The 26,200-nt window shown below is 37.0% G+C and overlaps 3 long non-coding RNA genes across 5 annotated transcripts; 2 read left to right on the top strand and 1 right to left on the bottom strand.

Moving 5' to 3' along the window:
* Window positions 1-3,577: 3,577 nt before the first annotated feature.
* Window positions 3,578-9,288, bottom strand: LOC145037366 (uncharacterized). Its single transcript, XR_013678790.1, has 5 exons — window positions 9,176-9,288; window positions 5,371-9,006; window positions 4,556-5,240; window positions 4,178-4,481; window positions 3,578-4,065 (listed from the first exon to the last, which is right to left on the bottom strand). It is a non-coding gene; the product is annotated as an uncharacterized LOC145037366 (long non-coding RNA).
* Window positions 8,575-10,219, top strand: LOC145037365 (uncharacterized). 2 transcript variants are annotated; one of them, XR_013678789.1, is made up of 4 exons: window positions 8,575-9,241; window positions 9,322-9,508; window positions 9,770-9,824; window positions 10,022-10,219. It is a non-coding gene; the product is annotated as an uncharacterized LOC145037365 (long non-coding RNA). The 2 variants fall into 2 exon arrangements; XR_013678788.1 differs by having other exon boundaries at window positions 8,578-9,508.
* A 14,066-nt stretch (window positions 10,220-24,285) lies between these two features.
* LOC145033989 (uncharacterized) lies at window positions 24,286-26,076 on the top strand. Of its 2 annotated transcripts, none has more exons than XR_013677814.1 (2): window positions 24,286-24,640; window positions 25,798-26,076. It is a non-coding gene; the product is annotated as an uncharacterized LOC145033989 (long non-coding RNA). The 2 variants fall into 2 exon arrangements; XR_013677815.1 differs by lacking the exon at window positions 24,286-24,640 and adding an exon at window positions 24,943-25,586.
* Window positions 26,077-26,200: the final 124 nt, after the last annotated feature.

The following is a 26,200-nucleotide window of genomic DNA, read 5'->3' as shown; positions in this document are numbered from 1 at the left end:
AATGAGAACTGAGAATAAAGAACTTCAAAAGTTAAATACACTGGAAAAGTAATACATTTTCATCAGATTTGATGCAGGTGTAAAAGAGCTCATCCAATGTTCAAACAATTCTTTAAAAAAATTAGTTATTAAAATAGATTACAACCTATTCCAATTGACAATAAAAAATCAAACTTTTAAACTTCACAAATAGTTCACATTGTTGGTATTTACTAATCAGATACACATAACATAGGCTATAAAACATGAGATCAATGACTTACTTGGAAGTGCTATTGAAAGAAAAAACAAGTATGTTGCGATTTGTAGTTTTTGAAGGTTTGATCAAACCCAATTTCTTATGAGTTGTGATTTCTGAGAACTCCCTGAATTGAATTCCAATTTGAATGAAATTGTTATTAGTGAATTTCGAAATCACTAGGTTGTTTTTGTTTTCTTTTTTTTGGAATCGATTTCTTTAGAATTGTTCTTCCTTTGAATGGAGATTCTTTTAATTCAATATTTTTTGTCTTTGAATTCGATTTCTCTGATTTTTTTTTTGTGTGAAAACCAGTCGATCATCAAGCGATCAAGGAAGACGTGATTTTATGTTATCAGTAGTCGAGTCTAATTAGGAACGTAACAAATCATTTATAGAAATTGTATTTTTTTTCTTCAGAAAATCAATCCAATAATCAAAACTATGTAGTTTTGTAAATTGGGTACCTAACCTTATATATCCTTCAGGATATATTCTCTTTTCCCAATATATATATATATATATATATATATATATATATATATATATATATATATGTGTGTGTGTGTGTGGATAGAGAATATACATTACAGCCTCACCTAAGCTTAGATACTAAATCTATAAAATATGTCGTTTAAACTTAATAAATATACCCGATTTGGTTTTCACTTGGTAAATATATCATACTTGATAACATTTCATTCCTCTGTTATCGTTTTACCATCCTCGTTTTTTTCCTTAATTATCGTTTATTACTTCATCCCAGTAAACATTACTTTTTTCCACTATCACGAATATCGAAGATAATCAATATTCTTGTTTCCTTATGAAAACTATTTCGTCTATCTTGAATCTACATCATCAAGTGTTAATCGTGAATCCCTTAACCGCAATCTTTATATAGTAAAACAGTGTGTTTTAATGAGGTTTTGTACCTAAGCTTAGGTGGGGCTGTAATGTATATTCACTTTTCCCTATATATATATATATATATATATATATATATATATATATATATATATAGGCTTAGGTTATTTTGTTTAAAGTATCTATTGTGTTATTGTATACATAAATGTGGGCCAATCAAATTTACTTATTTTAAGAAAGTGATTAATATATATTATTGAATTAAATATAATTGAAAAATCATCTTAATTAATTACAAGGGTAATTTGGTCAATTAATATAGATTTAATAAAGGAAAATTGCATTTTTGAGGGATCATAGATTCTGTTAATTTTAAAATCCGATTTTACGAATTATAATTCTTTTAATTCGGACATTCTGATAGAATATGTTTATGAGTACATTCAAAAATAAAATTAATCTTGATCCATAAATAATAAAAATATTCTTTAACCTATTTCTTGATGATAACTTTAAAAACTTCTTGAAGAATAACAACTTCTTGTAGAATAATAGAATCTTGAAGAATCAATTGAAGAGTAAAAACAAAAAATACATTATTTCTTATAGAATACGGGTAACAATTGTTAGGAATTACATTTATTGTTAAAGAATAAAATTAAAAAAAACAATCAAAACGGGGAAGAAAAAATCAAAATCTAACAAAGACTAATACATTCTAAAAGAATAATGTGGTCCGTTCTTCAAGCATCAACTTCTTTGATTCCAACAAAATTGGAATTCATCATTCCATTTTAACAGAATTGGAATTTGTCATTCCATCTCACCAATATCATCCATGAATCATCTACATAAACATATTTGATACCTTTTCAGAATTCAACCATGTTAATATCTTGCACTCTCCACATAAATGAAGTGTTAAATCAGGAAAAAAAAAAACATAAATTGAAATATGAATCAATTCATAACCAAGGTTGAATTTGAAAAAACACAGTTGTTCTTGCTACCTGTATAAAATCAAAATGAAAAATTGTTTTGGCTTCAAAATGAAAAATTGTTCCTGCATAAAACAAAAATCATTTACTTTACCAATATTTCGTTTCATATAACAAATCAAATGGCTTATTATACCTCCATCCGGATGATACATATCGAACAATCAAACTGCAAAGAATGAAAGAGTAAAAACATACAATTATTAGTATTAAGTTAGACAAATCATAAAAAAAATGCTTCCTAGAATACCGTTAAGCTATATGATGCTTCCACTTCATGAATATTTCTAGCTGTGATTGTGGTAGTCCCGAAATGAGTAAGAGCTTGAAGATTTGGGATTGTGGTTCTTTCAATTTTCCAGGGCTTCTACAAACAATATACAGTAAAAACAAAGGTTTTTATATGATATATATATATATGCATTTATGATTATATGTGCATACTCTTAATTACCTGCTTCAAAAACCAAGTGTTAGAGTAGTTGGAAACATCGTTAATGGACATGGGTTCATAGCACTTTATATTCTTGATCATTGTCCACAGGATGTTAGTGCAGTACAAATTCGTAGTTTGCTTATCAAAGCCAACTTTATGAGATCTAAAGACGTAAGTCATTCCTTTAGACCATTTTAAAGGTCAACAGAATCAATATCCTAAGAAACACTTGCCAATCCGGAAAGCAAGCCTAAAGAATGTATGTCAAGAGTATAGAACTGGTATCTGAATCACAATGGCGATTGGTTGGAGAAAGAACATGGGATTTTGATTCTGGAAAAGGATGAAGACAGAGTGCATACATCCAGATGAACTTTCAAATCACAGACTTGAAGGATTCAACAGACGAACAGTCAAAATAAGAAGAATAAAAACATGTTATAAATCAGAGCTACAATTTGCTTCTTCTTCCCGTCGAACTTCACAGCCTCCGTCTCCCATTCGCAATCGGCCAAGTACCGGCGACCTCCTTTGCCCTCACTCTCCTTTCTCTTATGTTCCTATTAATCAAAGAACTTCGAAGTTCTTGTCTCATCAATTACCAATACCGAAAACACAACCTCGGCTTCCACTATTCGACAACAGCCCCAAACGATTGCTTTCGTCCATATTTGCCCGATCAACAGGAACAAGGGTATAAAAGCCCTAATCATTTAAGTGGATCCATGATTATAGGGATTATTTTTGGTAGTTACTAAGCAAATTACTATACTACCCTTATTTATTTATTTAATTATTTAATTTTGATTGGCCCACATTTATGTATACAATAACATAATAATTAGTTTTAAAAAATGAACCTCTCTCTCTCTCTCTCTCTCTCTCTCTCTCTCTATATATATATATATATATATATATATATATATATATATATATATATATATATATATATATCTTTACTATCTTATAAAAGAAATTTTACTATTTCTATAAATAGACTGAATATAATAATATTATTTTTTTAAGATGTCCAAACCATTAAGCTAATAGTACAACTATCCAACAATAAAAGAATATTAAAATTTTAACCTAATCAACTAATCGTTTGAAATCAAGTTTATTAAATGTATGGTTTATCTTTTTCTCCCTTTGACTCGGCATATATCTTTGAATCTCACTTTCAATTTTCAAAATTTGAAGTCATACATTCTAAAATCTCTGCATGTTACCAAATACCAACCCTTCGTTCCTTCTGTTGAAGTAATTCAGAAGTTGTTAAGCACGTTTTTTTTGTTTAGGAAGAATAAATCAAGGCCACGTTAGAATGTCTTACCTGGTCTCTAGCTAGTAGTTAGTATTCCCTATTTTTCTGCATTTCCATTGGTTTAAATACCTAGGCATTGTGTACGTTGTAATAATCTCTTCCAGTTGAAATAATACATTACAAAACCTTTGCCTAAACTACCCCTCTGAAAAACTTTCTTTTGTCCCCTGTTACTTCTCTTCTGCAGGAACCTGTGAAGAGCCTGTCAAAACCAACAAGTGGTATCAGAGCGAATCTGGGTGTTTTATGAAAATACAATCTCGTGAAGAGATGACAGGAAATAACGGAAACGGTGAAAAGGAAGGAAATGTTACTCTGCACTATCCGATGCTGTCCAGGACCAATTATGGTGCGTGGGCAATCAAGATGAGGGTCTTCATGTTAGCACAAGGCGTCTGGGACGCGGTGGAGCCCAGAACAGCGAATACCCTAGTTGAAGCAAAGAAAGATAACATGGCATTGGCGGCCATTTATCAGGGTATTCCCGAAGATCTGCTGATGGTGTTGGCTGAAAAGAAAACAGCAAAGGAGGCATGGGAAGCATTGAAGATCATGTTTATTGGGGCAGATCGTGTGAAGACAGCGAGAATCCAAACTTTAAAGGCAGAGTTTGAAGCCCTAACAATGAAGGAATCAGAAAATGTTGATGAGTTTACTGGGAAAGTAACCAACATAGTCAGCACCATACGTACCTTAGGTGAGAAGATCGAAGAGGCCTGTGTAGTGAAGAAGTTGCTTAGGGCTGTTCCTCCAAAATTCATCCAACTTGCGTCCACTCTGGAGCAGTTTGGTGACCTTGACGCGATGTCAGTTGAAGAAGTGATAGGGAGATTGAAGGCTCATGAAGAACGGCTAAAAGGTCACAGTGAGGGTGATGATAGAAAACTTCTCTTGACTCATCAAGAGTGGTCCGAAAGAAACAAGAAAAAAGGAGGAAGTGATTCCAAATCCAAATCGCAAAGAGGAGGTTTTGGGAACTCACGTGGACGAGGAAGAGGTAGAGGGAGGAGTAATGGTGGTCGTGGAGGCCGTGGAAGAGGTGGCTCACACCGTCAACGAGAAGGTAACAATGGTAGTCAAGACAAGAGTGGCATTCAATGCTACAATTGTCAGGAATACGGTCACTATGCGGCTGAATGTACAAACCCACGGAAAGAACGAAACGTTGAGAACAATCTGATCCAAGAAGATAACGAGCCAGCCTTGTTATTAGTGTCCCTGGAAAACAAACAAGAAGTTGGTGAAGTATTCCTAAATGAAGAGAAGGTAAACCCAAAGCTGAAAACTAAAGGTGAGGACTCAAATCGGTCAAGGCTATGGTATCTCGACACAGGTGCAAGCAATCACATGACCGGTGATGTAGAGAAGTTCTGTGATCTGAATAAGAAAATACAAGGGTATGTCAAGTTCGGTAATGAATCCAAAGTCAGAATCGAGGGCAAAGGATCAATAACTTTTCAGTGTAAGAATGGAGAGCATAGAAAACTCCAAGAAGTGTACTACATACCTGACTTGTGCAGTAACATCATCAGCCTTGGTCAACTATCAGAGAGTGGAGACGAGATCAAGATAAAGGAGCCATTTTTGTGGATACATGACAGAACTGGTAGATTGCTTATGAAGGTCAAGAAGTCCCAAAATCACCTCTACAAAATAGAACTTGAAGAAGTAACTCAAAATTGCTTGGTTGCTGAAACTAGAGATCCAACGTGGCTATGGCACATGAGGTTAGGTCATGTGAACTTTGCCTCACTAAAAGTGATGTCCGAAAAGAGTTTGATCGAAGGAATTCCCAAGGTGGTAATCCCAGCAAGACCGTGTGAAGGGTGTCTCAGTGGGAAGCAAACTCGACTCCCATTTCCAGCAAGTACAAGTTTCAGGGCAAAGAAAAGATTAGAGCTCATTCATGGCGATCTGTGTGGGCCCATTTCACCACCAACACCAGCCGGGAACAAGTATTTCATGTTGCTTGTAGACGATTTTAGTAGAGTAATGTGGGTGTACCTGTTAAAAACAAAAGATGAAGCATTGCAGACCTTCAAGAATTTCAGAACCAAAGTCGAAATAGAGACGGGTGAGAAGATGAAGATACTTAGAACAGATAGAGGAGGGGAGTTCCTCTCAAATGAATTTACTATGTATTGTAACGAGACCGGGCTCGATCGACACTACACATCACCCTATTCTCCATAACAGAACGGGGTGGTAGAAAGGAGAAATCGGTCGGTACTGGAGATGGTCAGGAGCAACTTAAAAGCAATGGGGGGTGCCAGATGCGTTGTGGGGAGAAGCTGTGAGTCATGCTGTCTACATACTCAACAGGGTAAGCACAAAAGACATAAAGGATTCTACACCATATGAAGTATGGACTGGAAGAAAGCCACATGTTGGCCATTTGAAGGTATTTGGGTGCACTGCCCACATGAAAATCGCTAAGAGCCACCTAAAGAAGCTAGATGATAGAAGCAAAAAAGTCGTGTATCTCGGAACCGAAAGAGGAACGAAAGCTCATAGATTGCTGGATCCTAACACAGGAATGTTGTATGTAAGTAGAGATGTGGTATTTGAGGAAGATCAAGCCTGGGATTGTGAGAAGACAACCAAAATAATAGCAATTCCCGGAATGAGTTTCACGGTAGAAGGCTTTGATTTGGATGATGTTCAAGGAGGAGAAGCCGACCTAGATCCATATTCTCTACAATATGATCACGGGTCAAATATTGATAGTAATTGGGCTAATGACGATGAGCCCACAAGTTCCCCATTGGGTTCCCAAGGAAGCCCACATAGCCCAACTCCCATAAGCCAGTCGGATACGCAAAGCTCACCCATTTCACCAATCACACTCGATTCAACGACCGCATCTCCCACCACCGCCTCTAGCTCCACAGGTGGCGGTGCACCACGACGATATCGTCTCCTCACAGATCTGTATGATAATACAGATTAAATTCATATTCCCATGGAAGAGCTTATGATGATTCAGAATGAAGATGAGCCCAGTACGTACCAGGAAGCGAAAAACAAAATCGAATGGATCAATGCGATGAAGGAAGAAATGTCATCAATCGAGAAGAATAAGACCTGGACCCTAGTTGAACTCCCAAAAGGCCGGAAAGCAATTGGGTTAAAATGGGTTTACAAGGTAAAGAGGGGTCCAGATGGAGGAATCTCAAAATATAAAGCAAGAGTTGTGGCGAAAGGGTACGTGCAAAAACAAGGGATCGACTATGAGGAAGTTTTCGCTCCGGTGGCAAGGATTGAAACCGTTCGGGTAATTCTAGCTCTTGCAGGGTCAAGTGGATGGAGGGTGCACCATCTTGATGTAAAAACAGCCTTTCTGAATGGAAGACTGGAAGAGGAAGTATACGTCTCACAACCCGAAGGATTCGAGAAGCAAAACGCAGCTGGGAAGGTCTACAAACTATCCAAGGCCCTGTATGGATTGAAGCAGGCACCCAGGGCCTGGAACACGTGTCTTGACAAATACCTAAAGAGTTTGGGATTCGCGAGATGTCATCACGAATATTCTGTGTACACAAGAAAGAAAGAAGGAAGAATCCTAATAGTAGGTGTCTATGTCGATGACCTGTTGGTCACTGGTAATTGTCCAAAGGATGTAAGCGATTTCAAGATGGAGATGAAAGCCAAGTTCGAAATGAGTGATCTTGGTCTGCTAACTTACTATTTGGGAATCGAAGTCAGCCAACAAGATACTGGAATAACTCTAAAACAAGAATCGTATGCCAAGAACATCCTAAACAAGACACGTATGATGAATTGCAATGCCACAAGAAGCCCAATGGAACACAAACTAAGGCTGACAAAAGATGAAGATGGAGAACCCGTGGACCCCACTGAATACAGGAGTATCGTTGGATCACTCAGGTACCTTACACACACACGCCCTGATCTCTCATACGCAGTTGGTGCTGTCAGTCGTTATATGGAGAAACCAACTGTGAAACATCTTCAAGCAGTGAAGGGGATACTCAGATACATAAAGGGTACTCTAAACTATGGCCTGTCATATGCAAAAGGAGATTATAAAGTCAACCTCACAGGGTATTCTGATAGTGACTTTGGTAAGGATTTCGAAGATGGGAAGAGCACAGGGGGGATAGCATTCTACATGAATGGGAATCTGGTAACTTGGACCTCACAGAAGCAAAGAAGCGTAGCCCTGTCATCATGTGAAGCTGAATTCATGGCTGCCACTATGGCAGCTTGTCAAGGAATTTGGCTTCGTCGGTTGCTCACAGAAATAACCGGGCAAAAGGTGCCACCAGTAACATTACTTGTTGACAATAGATCAGCCCTTGACCTGATGAAAAACCCAGTCTTCCATGGGCGTAGTAAGCACATTAATGTGAGGTACCACTTTATTAGAGAGTGTGTTGAAACAGGGGAGATTGTAGTAAGTCATGTGTGTGGCACGAGGCAGAAGGCAGATATCCTCACAAAGTCAATGTCAAGAGTAAAACATGAAGAAATGCGAGAACTAATTGGAATGAAGCCAATTCAGAATTAAGGGGAGAATGTTGAAGTAATTCAGAAGTTGTTAAGCACGTTTTTTTTGTTTAGGAAGAATAAATCAAGGCCACGTTAGAATGTCTTACCTGGTCTCTAGCTAGTAGTTAGTATTCCCTATTTTTCTGCATTTCCATTGGTTTAAATACCTAGGCATTGTGTACGTTATAATCATCTCTTCCAGTTGAAATAATACATTACAAAACCTTTGCCTAAACTACCCCTCTGAAAAACTTTCTTTTGTCCCCTGTTACTTCTCTTCTGCAGGAACCTGTGAAGAGCCTGTCAAAACCAACACCTTCTTGTCGCAAGTGTGTCCATTTGTTCTCCTTACTGTAAAAATCACCGCACCTCTTCCATCAGTGCTAGATCTTCCTTTCAGTAAACATCTCTCCATTCTGGCCATTGATATTGCTTTTTCTCTCTCTAGAACCAACACCACTTTTCTCTTAATTTGTGAAGAAAACTATGACTTTGGGTTTGCTTCCATGAGTTCGGGCTCTTCAATTCTTCAGCACTCTACCGAGTCCCTCCATTTTCCTTTTCTTCCAAAACCCTACCCGTATATCTCCATCAATTTTGTATCTCTACTGGTCTTTGGCATGTTTAATCCCTGTGTTATATACTTATTTTTCAGTATCAATGTTCCTCACCTGAGATGATTCTTAACTTTCAAGGATTATCTAAGATCTATGACTTTAACCAGTGAAATATTAAAATTTAGTGTTGCTCGGTCCTATTCTGTATACACGTGCGATAATAACTTTAATGGAAAGCCTCACCTTATTCTTTTCTTGTACATGAATTGCAGATCGGTCCTCTCAACAACACATCGAATTCCATATCCTGTTAAGTTTACAACTATTTTGTTATTCTGTGTGATTAAAGGGTTTTTTTTAATTTCTTGTTCGTTGGACTTTATTTGTAGGATTTGTGATGGTTTTATGTGCACACGCAACATTCTCAACCACACATCAAATTCGACCCCCTCCCCCTCCCTTTCACAGTTTGTTTCTTCACTTTTACATGCTCGTATTGTGTTTCTCTGATTGTTTTCATTTGCATGTTCATTGTTTCATTTGCAGGCCCAAACAAGTCAAACAAAGTTAGATGTTGTAAGTTTCTGCACAACTGTTTATCCTTTTTTTTAAAGCAACAACTAACTTCTATATTTCATTTCTTTAATCAGAAGTTTAATCTATGATGTTTTTTTTTTCAATTTAACATATAGAACTTTAGGATGCTCTTAATATTATGTATAAAGGCTTGACTGACAGTAGTCAAATGATTACACCCTATAAAAATCTACTTTAGAATTCGTTTGACTAAGAAGTGAGAAATTTGACAAAAAATCTACAATGTTGATTTGCTTTCAGAAGATAAAGTAACAAATTGAAGGATCTCATATCTGAAGGGATGGTCACCCATAAGGTAGACTTTTTGCTAATTACAACTCATTTTGACAAAAAAATCTACAACGTAGATAAAATGATTCTATTGAAAAAAGTTGCACTAATTCGTTTGTATTTTTTGGTAATTCATTTTTATTTATCTCTTCAACCTTTATTGTTTAATCCATACATCAGTTTATGATTTTTTAACATCTTTTGATTCTCATTTTAATTTAGTTGTTACAGGTTTTGAAGCTTGCTTTGAGGCATAATGATTTAGCGATTTTGAGCATGTTTTGAACATCTTATCTTTCTTTCTGACACTATCATCTCTTTATTCCATTCTTTATTTGATTTCTTTTTATTGTACGGGATTGGATGAGAAACTATAACCAAGGTGTTGACCTGATTTGCTATGTAAGTTGATTCTTTCCATTTTCTTATGTCACTTCTTTATGAGCATTGTTACTAGGTAGAACTTTAGAAACCATGGATGAGACATGTGAGGGCAGAACATTGTATCATTAAATTGGGAAATAATAGGATAAAAATGGGAATAGGGAGTGGGAATTGAAGAGTGCAAGTTTAATTATGGGAAAGTATTAGGACTGTCATGGCAGCAACTCCCTTAGATGATGACATGGAAACCAATAGGTAATAGTCCAAATTCCATGTATAAGACCACACGCTATGGGTCATAACGAGAAAGGAAGATGCTGACATGGATGCCCACAACGCCGTCATAACCAGGGGAACAACTGTCACACCCTAAAACCGAGAACGGCGGAATACGTTCTGGGGTGGAGCACGTCATGTACAGTATCATAACAATTGCATAATAGTAAAAACAAGTGACAACAACCATTGCATTAATATAGTAATTGTAAATACAAGCGTGTTCTGTATAGTTTGATAGACACCAAAAGTATAACAAAAATCAAAGATGGGTCTTGTATATGCTCCATCTTCTCAAAAACTGCATCAGTACTTGTCTATTTTTGACCTGAGAATACAAGTTATTTTGAAAACGAGTATCAGCATAAAGCTGGTGAGTTCATAAGAATTTAGTGTCGTTGCTTGTATAAAAGTGTTTACAATCATGTAATATAGAAGCTGTGATTAATGTTTGAAAATAGTAAAATCCTTAGAAAATCCTATAATTTCCAGATCTAAATATTTGTAAGTTTGATCCTTTGAGTGTATAAAAGTTTTCCCATTGAGACTCTCAATTACGAAAATAAGGCTATAGATTCCATTCATGTAAAGTAGATGAGGAAAGATAATATCTTATTTAGCCAGTTTTACTGTCGGCTGGATATAGTAGTTTTGCAAACTTCAATTAGTAATATATATACATATATATATATATATATATATATATATATATATATATATATATATATATATATATATATATATATATATTCACTTCGGGAAGTTATTTTAGCCTTTAATTCTTAGTGTGTTAATTTGGGTATGAATGTGATCTCTCATGTAACCAAACTTAGTGATAATAGAGTGTTCGATGACCTTCCCGGTTATACGTAGTGTAGCGATGTTTTGTCACCCTTGGGCCTAGTCGGCTCAGACTGTAGTTAGCAATCAGGATGTAATAGTGTTCGTCCTGTATAGATCTATACAAGTAGTGTTTGCTTTCCTTCCGGGAAGCTCTGGTTACAGAGTGTTCGCACAGTAGAGTGTCGTATAGAGGAATAGTGTGTCACATTTTGGATTAGTGTTTTCTTTTGTATTATAGTATAATGAACTTTTTAGTATAGTTTATAGAGTGTTCTCTTTAACATGTATTAACTCGTAATAGTAGTAATTATAGTGAGCATCATAGTGATAAGGGTAATGACTAGTAGTCTTAACTATACCTATTATAGTTAAATAGAGTGTGGGATTGCATGCCTTTGATTTTCAAATGTATTGAATTAAGTGAAGACTTTCATATCTAACACAAATATATATGATATATAACTAAGAATTCAACGACAATCGGACAGATAACAGTATATCCTAAGACCACAATCAAACAAGAACAGGAAGTATGTCGAGCTATCAGTCCTAAGTCCTTCAAGTCTTACTTATATAAATGTATTGGTGTAGATATAGTTTAAAAGAAAACAAGTTAAAAAAACGGTTTGAAAATATTTTAATAAAAATTTAACATAGAAAATGTGTTTGATAATTATTTAAAACAGTTTTGTTGACAAGTAGCTAAGAGTATAGAAAATCCTTTTTGGTTGCAAGTTATAAATCATATGTGATTGATACTATAACTTGTTGTATTCAACTTGTACCCCACCCCCCCCCCCCCCCCCAATAAAACACTTAAAAACATTTGAAAGGTTAATTAAGGGGTATGAACTCACATGTAGCGAGTGGAGTGGATGGAATGTTGGGTAGGATGCTAAGTGTCAAGTGAAGACTTGAACACGCCCACGGATCCTATGTAACATATAGTAGAATATGATGGTGTCTAATAAGTTATTTTTATCACCAATTTAGTAAGTAAAGGCCCTTTAGTGCATTAAAACACTTTGCTACAAGTGCAAGGAGTGCTAGGGGTTGCTTCTAAAGAGTGTATGGCCTCACTATGGAGTTTACACTTCAAGTGACTATCCTAACATGAGTTTGTGGTTAAGAGACCACCTCCCCATGAGTTCACAGTCGTAAACTCATGGGCATAGTGAATTTGTGTGTTTAAAGGTCTCTTGCATCACTAGGAAGGCTCTAAGGTCAAAACAAAGGTCTTAGGAAGTGATTATGGTTCAAAAGAGTACCCCCTTGGAGTTTGCGGTCCTTAGACCACTCCTTGGGAGTTTACGGTCATAAACACTAGGGTTTATGGCCAAAAACCTTGGGCACAACATTTTCTTTGTATTTTGTGGTCCTAGGCTCATTCGTACAATTTTCTAGTCCATTAAACATGCTAAGGAAGGAGTTAGGGACAACAAAACACCCTTTATGGTGTTTACGGTTTTTGTGTTTACGGTTCATGAATGTTCATGGACCATAAACTCATGTTTACTCCTCTAAAGGCACGATTTTGGGTTTCTAATTTCATGCATGCAAGTTTCTAAGTCAAAGATGAGCATTAGAAGGGTTTTGGAGGGATTTTAGGGCTTCAAAAACCCCCTTATTGGAGTTCACGGTTTTGGGAGGTTTTCCCCAACCGTAAACTTTAGTGTTTGAGGTATTTGGGTGACTAAATCCCGAATTTTCATGGATAAAAAGCTAAACAACAAACTAGGAAGGATTACTTACGGTTTTGGAGCTTGAATGAGGTGTTTCTTTGCCAAAACCCACTTGTAGAGAGAGAGAGTAGAGAGAGAAAGCTTCTAGGAATGAGAAAAGGTTCAATTGAAAGCCACTCAACCCTTATATAGGGCTTGAGTTGGCGGCCATGTGGGGATCCACCCCATACCGACGTTAAACGGAGTTTAAAATTTTACCCGATTAGATGGTCGTAACTCGGCTTAGTCGTAAACTAAAAATTTTCCCAAATAATTGTGACGGTGTTACACGTGTTTTTATTTCGTTTCAACACTTATGAAATAAAATAAAAACATTAATTTATTTGCCTAACCCAAATGTTAACGAAAATAATAATAAAATGTATTTTATTAGCGGAAATGGGTTACAGTGACGGAATAAATTTCAGGTTGTCACATCATCCCCCCGTTAGAGGAAAATTCGTCCGAAAATTTAGAATTCAAGTAGCTATGTTATTAAAATATAACTAAGCAAAGACATGAGGATATTTGAGTTTCATTTGATCCTCGTGCTCCCAAGTGAACTCCGGTCCTCGCTTGACGTTCCAGTTCACAATTGGGATGTGACTTTGTTTCGTTCGTTTGACCTCTCGGTCCATGATCTCCATAGGTTCCTCCACGAAGTTGAGGCTCTCGTTGATCTCGATCTCATCTAGCGCAATTACTAGAGTCTCATCTGATAGGCACTTCTTCAAGTTCGATATGTGGAAGGTAGGGTGTATGTTACTGAGTTCATGTGGTAGGTTAAGTTTATAAGCTACGAGGCCGATTCTAGTGAGAATCTCGAAAGACCCTATGTACCTTGGATTCAGCTTTCCACGCTTTCCAAAGCATATCGTGCCCTTCCAGTGTGAGACTTTCAAAAGGACTTGGTCTACTACCTAGAATTCCAAAGGTTTTCTTCGTTTGTCTACGTAGCTTTTCTGACGATCCCAAGCGGCTTTTAATCGTTTGCGAATCTGTACAATCTTCTCGGTTGTTTCTCGAATGATTTTTGGACCCGTGAGAGCGCTGTCAGGAACTCATCCTTTAGCTAACTGAGTGTCACCCACCTCAGCACAGCATAGAGGGGATCTGCACTTTCGGCCGTAGAGGGCTTCGAATGGAGCTGCTTTGATGCTCGTGTGATAGCTGTTGTTGTAGGAAAACTCAACAAGGGGTAAGTGGGTATCCCATGCCTTACCAAAGTCGATCACACAGGCTCGCAACATATCTTCCAGGGTTTGGATAGTCCTCTCACTTTGTCCATCGGTCTGCAGATGGTAGGATGTACTCATGTCCAGCCTCGTCCCTAATGCGTTTTGTAGTGATTGCCAAAATCTTGAAATAAACCTACTATCTCTATCGGATATGATAGATATAGGGACACCATGCAGCTGTACGATCTCCTTAATGTATATTCTTGTGTGTTTCTCCATCTTGTATGTCTCCTTGATGGACAGAAAGTGTGCAGACTTGGTCAATCTGTCAATGATGACCCATATGGTATCAAGCCCACTCATTGTCTTGGGTAGCCTAGTTATGAAATCCATAGTGATCCGCTCCCACTTCCATTCAGGTATCTCCGGTTGCTATAGTAGACCTGATGGCTTCTAGTATTCGACTTTGACCTTAGCGCAAGTAAGGCATTTGCTCACGAAGGTAGCAATCTCTGCTATCATGTTAGGCCACCAATATGACTTCTTGAGGTCCGGATACATCTTATCTGGACATGGGTGAATGGAATATCGGTTGTTGTATGCTTCCTTCATGACCAAGTCTCTGAAGCCACCGTGTCGCGGTGTCCAGATTCAGTCCATGAGATATAAGGCTCCGTCACCCTTGACTTCCAAGTTCTTATCCATTCTTCGCGGGGATTCTCCCGCCACATTTTCAAGCTTCAACGCTTCGAGCTAAGTTTCCTTAATCTGTGCGGAGAGATAAAAATGGATAGTCATTGTTAATGACTTGACTCTTCGACCATAATGTTCTTTCCGGCTTAGGGTGTCTGCTACTACATTGGCTTTACCCAGATGATAATGAATTTCGCATTCGTAATCATTGAGTAGCTCGACCCACTGTCGTTGTCTCATATTGAGCTCCTTCTGGTTGAATATGTGTTGTAGACTTTTGTGGTCGGTGTCTATCGTGCTCCTCATACCGTACAGGTAGTGTCTCCAGATCTTTAGGGCGAACACAACCGCTCCTAATTCGAGGTCGTGTGTGGTGTAGTTGACCTCGTGTGTCTTCAGTTGTCTTGAGGCATAGGCGATGACCTTACCTCGTTGCATCATAACACAACCAAGCCCCTGATTTGATGCATTGCAGTATACCATGAAATCTTTTGTCCCTTCGGGAAGGGATAATATCGGTGCGGTGCATAGGGCTCATTTCAGATTTTGGAATGCCTTCTCCTTCTTCTCTCCCCAGTCAAATGTCACGCCTTTCTGGGTCAATGTGGAAAGGGGTTTCGCAATCCGAGAGAAGTTCTGAATGAATCTGCGGTAGTAGCCAACGAGGCCTAGAATGTAGGCATCTTTGGTGTTGACCAGTTTTCAATAGCTTTGATCTTGGATGGGTCCACATGGATTCCCTCTTCGCTAACCACGTGTCCTAAGAATTCGACTCTTCAGATCCAGAATTCACACTTCGAGAACTTCTCATATAGCTTCTCTGATCGTAGGGTTTCTAGGACTTGTCGTACGTGATCGCTATGCTCCTCCTTACTTCGAGAGTAGATGAGTATGTCATCAATGAAGACGATGACGAACTGATCCAAGTAAGGACGGCACACCCTATTAATTAAATCCATGAATACTGAAGGTGCGTTGGTCAGTTCGAACGGCATTACTACGAACTCGTAGCGTCCGTAACGAGTTCGGAAGGCTGTCTTTGGTACATCCTCCTCAAGCACTCATAACTGGTGATACCTGGACCTAAGGTCAATCTTGGAAAAGTAACCCGCCCATTGCAGTTGGTCGAATAGGTCTTCTATACGGGAAGAGGGTAGCGATTTTTGACCGTCAGTTTGTTGAGTTCTCCGTAATCGATGCACATACGGAACGATCCCTCCTTCTTCTTTACGAACAAGACTGGTGCTCCCCACGGTGAGAAGCTTGGTCTTATAAAGCCCTTACTGAGCAGCTCGTTAAGTTGACCGGACAGCTCTTGCATCTCAGCAGGCGCTAGACGATAGGGCGATTTAGCTACAGGGGTAGCTCCTGGAATTAGGTCGATTCTGAACTCAACCTGACGTTTGGGAGGTAAACCTGGTAGCTCCTCTGGGAAGACGTCGGGGAAATCGCATACGACGGGAATGTCTCTTAGATCTTTCATTTTCTGGCTCGTGTCAACAACGTGTGCAAGGAATGCACGATATTCCTTATGCAAGTACATCTGGGCTTGAATACTCGAGATGATGCGAAGGCTCATACTGTGTTTGTCTTCGTAGATTAACAGGGTTTCATTATTCGATAGGTTTAGACGGATTGCTTTGTCGAACCACAAGATATCAGCACGATGGAGACTCAACCAGTCCATGCCCACAATGACATCGAAACTCTTAATCGATACTGGTATGAGGTCGATTGGGAATGAATGATCATCTAGCGTGAGGGTGCAACCTATGTATATTTCGTTAGAACTCTCTATCTTTCCATTAGCCATTTCTACGATGAATGTTTCTTTTAGTGGTTGTGGGGATTGCTTAAGTAAGTGTTTAAAGTTTTGGTTTATGAAGCTTCTTTCTTCTCCACTATCGAATAAGACACAAGCATAAGAGTTGTCGAGAAGGAACGTACCCGTGACTACTGTTGGGTCCGTTACTGCTTCATTGTGGCCAATAGCAAGTAGTCTTCCCGTTCCTCCCGTATTCCTGGTTTTCGGACAGTTTTTCTTGAAATGAGCTACCTCACCGCAGCCATAGCAGGCCTGGCTCACTCCTGAGCTGGGGACTTGAGAGATAGGTTTGGGTTGGGATCTGCAAAACCGGACGGTATGGCCCTTCCGGTCGCAGTTAGTATAGTGCAATTCACAGCAGGGGCCATTATGATGGAAGGGGCACTTGGGTAGGTTTCCAGCATAGGATTTGGCTGGCACAGGGGTAGCAGGAGTGGTGGCAGAATGGACGGCCACCATCTGTTGGTTTTTGGAAGAGGATTGAGTTTTCTTGCCTGTCTTCTTGTCCCAACGCTTCCTCTTGTTGTCGGTTTATTTGGTTGGTGCGGTGGCAATCGTCGTGGTTGTTGATGGGGTGGAGGGAGTTTCATGATCAATCAACCTTTGGGCCAATTCCTTGGCGATGTCAAAGGTCGTAGGGCGTGATGCTAAAACGTTCCCTCGATACGGGGGCACTAAACCCCAGATGTATCGTTCTATCTTCTTGCTTTCATTAAGGATCATGTTAGGACACATAACTACTAGGTCGCAGAATCTGGCAGTATAAGCTACTATGTCGGTCCCATTCATCTTGAGGTTCCAAAGTTCTTCTTCGAGTTTTTGAACTTCGCCCCTAGGGCAGTACTCTCTTATCTAGTATAAGCTACCATGGCGTTGGCTGTTACCAAGGAGAGTGATTTGACATGGCCATTCCACCATATCAAGGCCCTCTTAGTGAAAGTGGCAGCAGCAAACTTTATTTTGCTTTCTTCGGGGCATGAGCATATTTCGAAGACAGCTTCAGTCCTTTCGATCCATTGGGACAAAGCAAGGATCCCTTCGGTCCCATTGAAAAATGTCGCTTTGCAGTTCATGAAATCCTTATAAGTACACCCCTGTGCACGTGGGTGGATTTCACCATGTCTGGAGTTGATGCCCATTCCAGCTCCACTAGCATCACCGGAATTCATTTGAGCCATAGATGCTGTTACAGCTGCAGTTACAGCTATTTGAAACATCACAGGATCGAACTGTGGATGAGGAGGTGGTGGAGGTGGAGTTTGAGTTGCAGGTCTGCCTATGTTTGGACGCTTGCGGGGGGGCATCTTTTACTGGAAATTTATAAAGATAAAGATAATAGTAAGAATCGATTGTAAATAAGTTGCGAGAGTTTCACAGACCAAGCTGACATAGTTCAATTATCAGATAGAATCATAGCAACAAAGTAGGAAAAAACAAACTACAAACTTTCTTACAAGGTGGGTAACTGCCGATATTACTAGTATTAATGATGTAAAATGAATTCGGGAAAAACGACCTAACAGTAGGTCTTACATCAAACCATAAGGGAAAATGTTGGCAGCCTAGAGGTCTAATTAGAATACTTTCAAATTTAAGAACGTTTACAGACAAGTGCTCTACCGAGCATAGAAAGAGAAAAGGCTATTCCTTAAACAAAAGGGAAAGATAAGTAGATATCTTCTACTGGCGATGGGTACCCATTGGGCGAATCCTAAGATCAGCCAGTTGGCGTACAACTTCCTGAAGATGTCTTTCCTGAACCCTCTGACGTACTCGGAGTTCCCTAACTTCGGCTCGGGATGCAGCTAGTTGTTGCTGCAGAGCCTCATTGGTCCTCCTAGTCCTATCCATGGCTTCCTCCAGTTGGCGGATACGGAAAGTGTTAAGGTTGGAGTTGGCATCAATTTCCACGACTCTGCCAATGGCCGCTTGACCTTGTTCGGTGTTCCTGTCAATTCTACGGACCATGATGGGTAACACTCGGTCCGCTGATCCTCCTTCGCTTATGTTGTAGAAGCTTCGGTCTCCATTGAAAGGTAAAGGCTGACCCTGATCATTGCTCCATCAGTTCAAGGTTATTGCCCACATGGGGGTGGGACCTTGAAATGTTGGACAGGGATTAGGGTTTGGAGCTATTGGGGGCAGGTTATTGACTTCTGGTTCGGAGTCGAAGCTTTCCGAAAAGCCTTCAGCACGGTGATCATCCAAAGGTATCGGGTGATCCTTATTTGGCTCCTCATCGAGCCATCCCCCATTGCCTTGGTTTGGATAGTACGGATCGCCGGGAAGGTGGAAACCAGCCATGCTATCTACGCGAGAATGGGTAAAGAAAGGATAATAGACGTACCAATCTAGGATACTTATAAGATGATCGTTATTAGTTGACCCAATACATGCATAGTGCATACCAATTACATGTAACCGAAGCAAGATAGACCTTCGAATAAGTGACCCTAACTCTAAATCCACAATCAAACAAGAACAGGAAATGAAGCAAAGGTCACAAATTCTAAGTCTATAGCGCCTTAGTCACATGTAACCGTGGTGTATCCACTTAGCAACTATTGCCCTACTAGTAACGACCCTTTTAGTTATCACATATGTAGTTAATAGAATGCAGAATACTCCTATAGTATTCTTGTTCTAACGTTCTTGTGGTAGTCTTGGTAAGTTTTTATACTTGTTGCAACATCACAATCACTCTTAGGCACATGCTAGTCACTCCTAGGAAAGTGTAGCTGATCAGGCTACATCCACCCATATGTGACTATATGTCTCTAAGCCTGATTTTGCTGTCCAAAAATCTTAATACCTTTGTTCTTTTTCTAGTATGATACTGATCCTTTGTATTAATGGATGTGTATATATATATACTTAGTTAAATATTTTAGTATTTAAAAGTATGTATTCTTGGTCAGAGTGTTTCAGTCCCGAAGTGTTTATAGTTCGTATATCTTTTATGGGTTGATATACTTGATTCATTATAAACAATGTTCTGATACCAATCTGTCACACCCCAAAACCGAGAACGGTAGAATACGTTCTGGGGTGGAGGACGTCATGTACAGTATCATAACAATTTCATAATAGTTAAAACAAGCGACAACAACCATTGCATTAATATAGTAATTGTAAATACAAGCGTGTTATGTACAGTTTGATAGACACCAAAAGTATAAACAAAAATAAAAGATGGGTCTTGTATATGCTCCATCTTCTCAAAAGTTGCATCATTACCTGTCTATTTTTTACCTGAGAATACAAGTTATTTTGAAAACGAGTATCAGCATAAAGCTGGTGAGTTCATAAGAATTTAGTGTTGTTGCTTGTATAAAAGTGCTTACAATCATGTAATATAAAAGTTGTGATTAATGTTTGAAAATAGTAAAATCCCTATAAAATCCTATATTTTCCAGATTTGAATATTTGTAAGTTTGATCCTTTGAGTGTGTAAAAGTTTTCCCATTGAGACTCTCAATTATGAAAATAAGGTTACAGATTTCATTCATGTAAAGTAGACGAGGAAAGATAATATCTTATTTCAGCAGTTTTATTGTCGGTTGGATATAATAGTTTTGCAAACTTCAGTTAGTAATATATATATATATATATATATATTCACTTCAGGAAGTTAGTTTAGCCTTTAATTCTTAGTGTGTTAATTTGGGTATGAATGTGATCTTTTATGTAACCAAACTGAGTGATAATAGAGTGTCTGATGACCTTCCCGGTCATACGTAGTGTAGCGATGTTTTGTCACCCCTGGGCCTAGTCGGCTCGGACTGTAGTTAGCAGTCGGGATGTAATAGTGTTCGTCCTGTATAGATCTATACATATAGTGTTTGCTTTCTTCCGGGAAGCTCTGATTAGATAGTGTTCGCACAGGAGAGTGTCGTATAGAGGAATAGTGTGTCACATTCTGGATTAGTGTTTTCTCTTGTATTATAGTATAATGAACTTTTTAGTATGGTGTATAGAGTGTTCTCTTTAACATGTATTAACTCGTAATAGTAGTAATTATAGTGAGCATCATAGTGATAAGGGTAATGAGTAGTAGTCTTAACTATACCTATTATAGTTAAATAAAGTGTGGGATTGCATGCCTTTGATTTACAAAGGTATTGAATTAAGTGAAGATTTTCATATCTAACACAAATATATATGATATATAACTAAGAATTCAACGATAATCGGACAGATAACAGTATACCGTAAGACCACAATCAAACAAGAACAGGAAGTAAGTCGAGCTATCAGTCCTAAGTCCTTCAAGTCTTACTTATATAAATATATTGGTGTAGATATAGTTTAAAAGAAAAGAAGTTAAAAAAACAGTTTGAAAATAGTTTAATAACAATTTAACATAGAAAATGTGTTTGATAATTATTTAAAACAATTTTGCTGACAAGTAGCTAAGAGTATAGAAAATCCTTTTTGGTTGCAAGTTATAAATCATATGTGATTGATACTATAACTTGTTGTTCTCAACATGTATTCCACACCCCCCCCCCCCCCCAATAAAACATTTATAAACATTTGAAAGATTAACTAAGGGGTATGAACTCACCTGCAGCGAGAAGAGTGGATGGAATGCCGGGTAGGATGCTAGGTGTCAAGTGAGGACTTGAACATGCCCACGGATCCTATGTAACATATAGTGGAATATGATGGTGTCTTATAAGTTATTTTATCACCAATTTAGTAAGTAAAGGCCCATTAGTGCATGAAAACACTTTGCTACAAGTGCAAGGAGTGTTAAGGGTTGCTTCTAAAGAGTGTATGGCCTCACTATGTAGTTTACACTTCAAGTGAATATCCTAACATGAGTTTGCGGTTAAGAGACCACCTCCCCATGAGTTTACGGTCGTAAACTCATGGGAATAGTGAATTTGTGTGTTTAAAGGTCTCTTGCATCACTAGGAAGGCTCTAAGGTAAAAAAAAAAAAAAAAAAAAAAGGTCTTGGGAAATGATTAGGGTTCAAAAGGGTACCCCCTTGGAGTTTGCGGTCCTTAGACCACTCCTTGGGAGTTTACGGTCGTAAACACTAGGGATTACGGCCGTAAACCCTTGGGCACAATATTTCCTTTGTATTTTGTGGTCCTAGGCTCATTCGTACAATTTTCTAGTCCATTAAACATGCTATGGAAGGAGTTAGGGACACTAAAACACCTTTAAGATGTTTACGGTTTTGGTGTTTACGGTTCATGAATGTTCATGGACCGTAAACTCATGTTTACTCCCCTAAAGGCACGATTTTGGGTTTCTAATTTCATGCATGCAAGTTTCTAAGTCAAAGATGAGCATTAGAAGGGTTTTGGAGGGATTTTGGGGCTTCAAAAACCCCCTTATAGGAGTTCATGGTTTTTGGAGGTGTTCCCCAACCGTAAACTCTAGTTATTGAGGTATTTGGGTGACTAAGTCCCGAATTTGCATGGATACAAAGCTAAACAACAAGCTAGGAAGGATTACTTACGGTTTTGGAGCTTAAATGAGGTGTTTCTTGGCCAAAACCCATTTGTAGAGAGAGAGTAGAGAGAGAAATCTTCTAGGAATGAGAAAATGTTCAATTGAAAGCCACTCAACCCTTATATAGAGCTTGAGTTGGCGGCCAGGTGGGGATCCACCCCATACTGACGTTAAACGGAGTTTAAAATTTTACCCGATTAGATGGTCGTAACTCGGCTTAGTCGTAAACTAAAATTTTTCCCAAATAATTTTGAGGGTGTTACACGTGTTTTTATTTCGTTTCAACACTTATGAAAAAAAATAAAAACATTAATTTATTTGCCTAACCCAAATGTTAACGAAAATAATAATAATTATTATTTTATTAGCGGAAATGGGTTACAGTGACGGAATAAATTTCAGGTTGTCACAACACCGTCCCCCAACTCGTTGCATATCGTCATGGCGAACCTCGTTGGCGTTGTGACGAATTGAAACGGGAATTTTTTACGGGGGAACACCAACTTTTTTTTTCTTTTTTGTTTTGTTTTTTCCTTTGGTGTTGCATCTTGTTGCCCATTTCTCTACTTGGTGTTATAACACCATTTACTTATGTGGCATGTGAGGTGACACAACTTGGTGTTGCACTTTGTTGTCTGCACCCGATGCTCTAAAAAAATATAAGCGTGATTATCATACCATATCTTTCATGTCTTCCTTTCTTCCTCTTATCTTATTAACCTTTGTAAATTATTAAATAAATGGTTGTTCGAACCCATGGTATAAGGGCAGGACAAAGTGAATGAATATCTATTATGCCTTTTTAATATTATGTGCGGTAAAAGCTACTTCCCCACTTAGTCTAAGGGGTTATAAACTAAAAAGTGTTTGGTTGCATTTTGCGTACTTTATTGTTCTTAATGAAAATGATTTTTTTTATTAAGAAATAAATAATAGTAAAGAAATAGCAATGTACAAAAAACAAGGTTAACTGAAATTGATCATTTTTAATAAAACATGATTGAAAAAGATAGTTAACTCAAAATTGAATATTTCAACCCACAAGTAGTTAAAGAAAAACCTTCGGTGATCTCCATGTAATATGTGTTTCATTTTTTTTTTATTATTTTTTTGGAATTAGTGGTTTATTAATGTTTTGGCTTAAATTTTTTGGGCCAAATCAAAAAGTCAAAACAACCATTATTTTTTAAAAACAACAAATGCACCATTGCATATTTTTTGGCTACATTTTTCTAAGGAAAGTTAACTAAGCTAACCACAGTTGAATATAGATTCTAAGAAAATAACATAAAAAAAATGTTTTTTGCAAAGTTACCACTTAATTAAAAATGGGTCAAGAAAGATGAGACATCTTCTAACAATAAAAAAATAAAAAAATAAATAAACATTTCGGACCATATATTCCATAATAATGGATCAACAATCCTGATTTTGGATCAACATTCCGAATTTTGGAAAAAAAAAATCCAGAATTTGAAAAACATATATCAAATTTGATGAACATTTTAGATATTTCAAGAGAAAAAATTGTTTTTTACCTAAATCCAACAAATGTTTAAATAAACATAGTATATATGAATTATATATGATATCACTCCAAAAATCATATATTTTATTGTAAAATGGTGACATGTTTTCAAAAGAAACTATTTATGTTCATTCCTTATACAACAATATGTGTCCAATGATGAATGGCGAAAAGAAATATCCACAAAATGTTGATAACAACATTTATATGTCTTGTGTTCATTGAATATAACATTTTCAAATGAATTAATTGTTAAAAAAACTATTCGTCGCTGCCGCTTTGCGCGGGCATACGACTAGTATATATATATATATATATATATATATATATATATATATATATATATATTCTATCTTAATAAAAGAAACGTTTTGATGACATGTCATTCACACAATTCATTTTTCATTGATTGTTAAATTACTTTAACACCCTCACTTATTTTACATTTCGTATTCCTCTATTGCATACCCTTTATCTTAAATCAATTTTTAAAAATCCATTTGACTTTTTGAATTTATGTTTAGAAAGATCGTGAATACGAATCCCATAAATTTCTTTCCATTCACTTCTCAAAGTTTGTATTCTCTTCCTTCATCTCCGTCTTCTATCTCGTGAAACCCTAAACCACCACCGCCACCATCCTAAGTTTTCAAAGAATCGAAAAAGGAAATTACTTCCATTTTATATATCTGTTTTGAGGTTATTCGATTGTAATTCGACCACCCATCTCTAAAAGTCATTGTTGAACAAACTATTTGAAATTTTTTGCTACATGGAAGGAATTTATTCCATTATGATGAAAAATCAGCAACCAGTCATCTCTTATTTATAATATGATATATGCATATATGCCTATGAGTTCTAAATGTGTATTATCGACAACTTGTGTTTCTTTTTATCAAGCATTTTCGATTTCAATATTTGAAGTTAGTATATGTATCTTTCGTTTTCTTTGATTCATATGTATATGTCTCTGTTTCTCCAGTTATATATATGCTCTATCAATTTACCCTTTCTTCCTTCCTAATCTTCTTAAATCGGTAGTTTTAGGATCAGGTAGTGTAAGGTATTTCCTGATCCATCTATGATATTCTTCTCTTCTTCCTTTCAATAAATTTTTTTGACATTTCTTTGTACTAAACCTATTATGTGAGAGTTGAGATTTGATTTGTGTTGATAATCCACAAACCAATAAGTTTGGAAAGGTGTCTACAATTTTTATCACTTTTGTAGTGTTTTAAATAAAAACTTTTTTCATTCGGTTATAAGTTGTAGATTTGAAGTTACTCAAATTCCCTCTTTTTAAACGATAGTATTATATCATATGTTCTTCACAAAGACAAACAACTTATAAAAGTAAAATGTTTAATACCGTAATAAATAAGAAAAAAAGTCTTGAAATTCCAACCTTTTACACTTAACGTTTGAAATGAGAAAGCATACTTTAATTTTGTCCTATTACATTGTATTTTTTGCTTATTTGTTTATTATAGTGTCCACATTCTTCTTGAATGATTTCCAATTTTCTGGAACCCCCAACCAATGCACATACCATTATTACTTAGTTTGTGGTTAGTTATCTTTTTTTTTCTTGTGGATGATGGCAGATTGTCATTATTTTATCAATGAAATGGATTTTGTAGTGCTTTTTTGTATTATACCTTCAAACTGTGTTAAATTTATGTTTCAGGTTAAAGTAATGATTGGTAAACATGGATTTTTTAAGTTAGACATAATTGAATAGGATATAACATTATGACCTTGGTTGTTTTTCCCCTGCGGGAGTTGCACAAATGCAACTGAAGCTGATTATGACTCTATTATTAATGTTTTTTTTATGATAAGGTAGAGTATTATGGAGACATCTATAAAGTAAGTATTTTTCATTCTTTTATTACTTTAGTATTATTTTTTTAAAATTATATTTTATTTATTACAAATGTTATGATACTTTTTGTACCATTGGTATTAGAGGCATGCCGTGATACAATCACACGTGTCCTTTGTGTATGCGTAATTAAAATTTAGCAGGGGTTTTTTTTTTATCTATTTCTAATTTCTAAATATATTTGGTACTTTTCAGGCAAAGATTAATGGTGTTGGACTGTTGGTGTATGTGTGAAGTTTGGGGGAGATACATTTAAACCTTTTGTTAGTGGTAGAGATAACTGATTATAGCAACATACTTTCAAAGTTGAATGCTATAGTAAAGACAAATAAATGTAGGATGCTATAAGTAATAAACAAATCAATTAAAGTAGGTTGTTATTTCTGCACAAGCTGTAATGGATGTTGTGATAAGATGGATGGGTGCATTATATGTAAATAATGTAATAACATGAGTTATGACAATGTTGTTTCAGCTTTTGGCAGAATATATCGATCCCATTATGAGTGTATTAGTAATGCTCATGTGCTTTACTCAAATAAATAAGTTGAATATCTTTTATTATAAAATCTAGAGAAAATTACATTTTTGGCCCTTT

Source organism: Lactuca saligna, chromosome 3 (assembly GCF_052625555.1).
Source record: "Lactuca saligna cultivar CGN05327 chromosome 3, ASM5262555v1, whole genome shotgun sequence".
In the NCBI taxonomy this organism is placed as follows: domain Eukaryota; kingdom Viridiplantae; phylum Streptophyta; class Magnoliopsida; order Asterales; family Asteraceae; genus Lactuca; species Lactuca saligna.
Note: the sequence above shows the minus strand (reverse complement) of the source record. Positions and strands in the feature narration are given on the sequence as shown.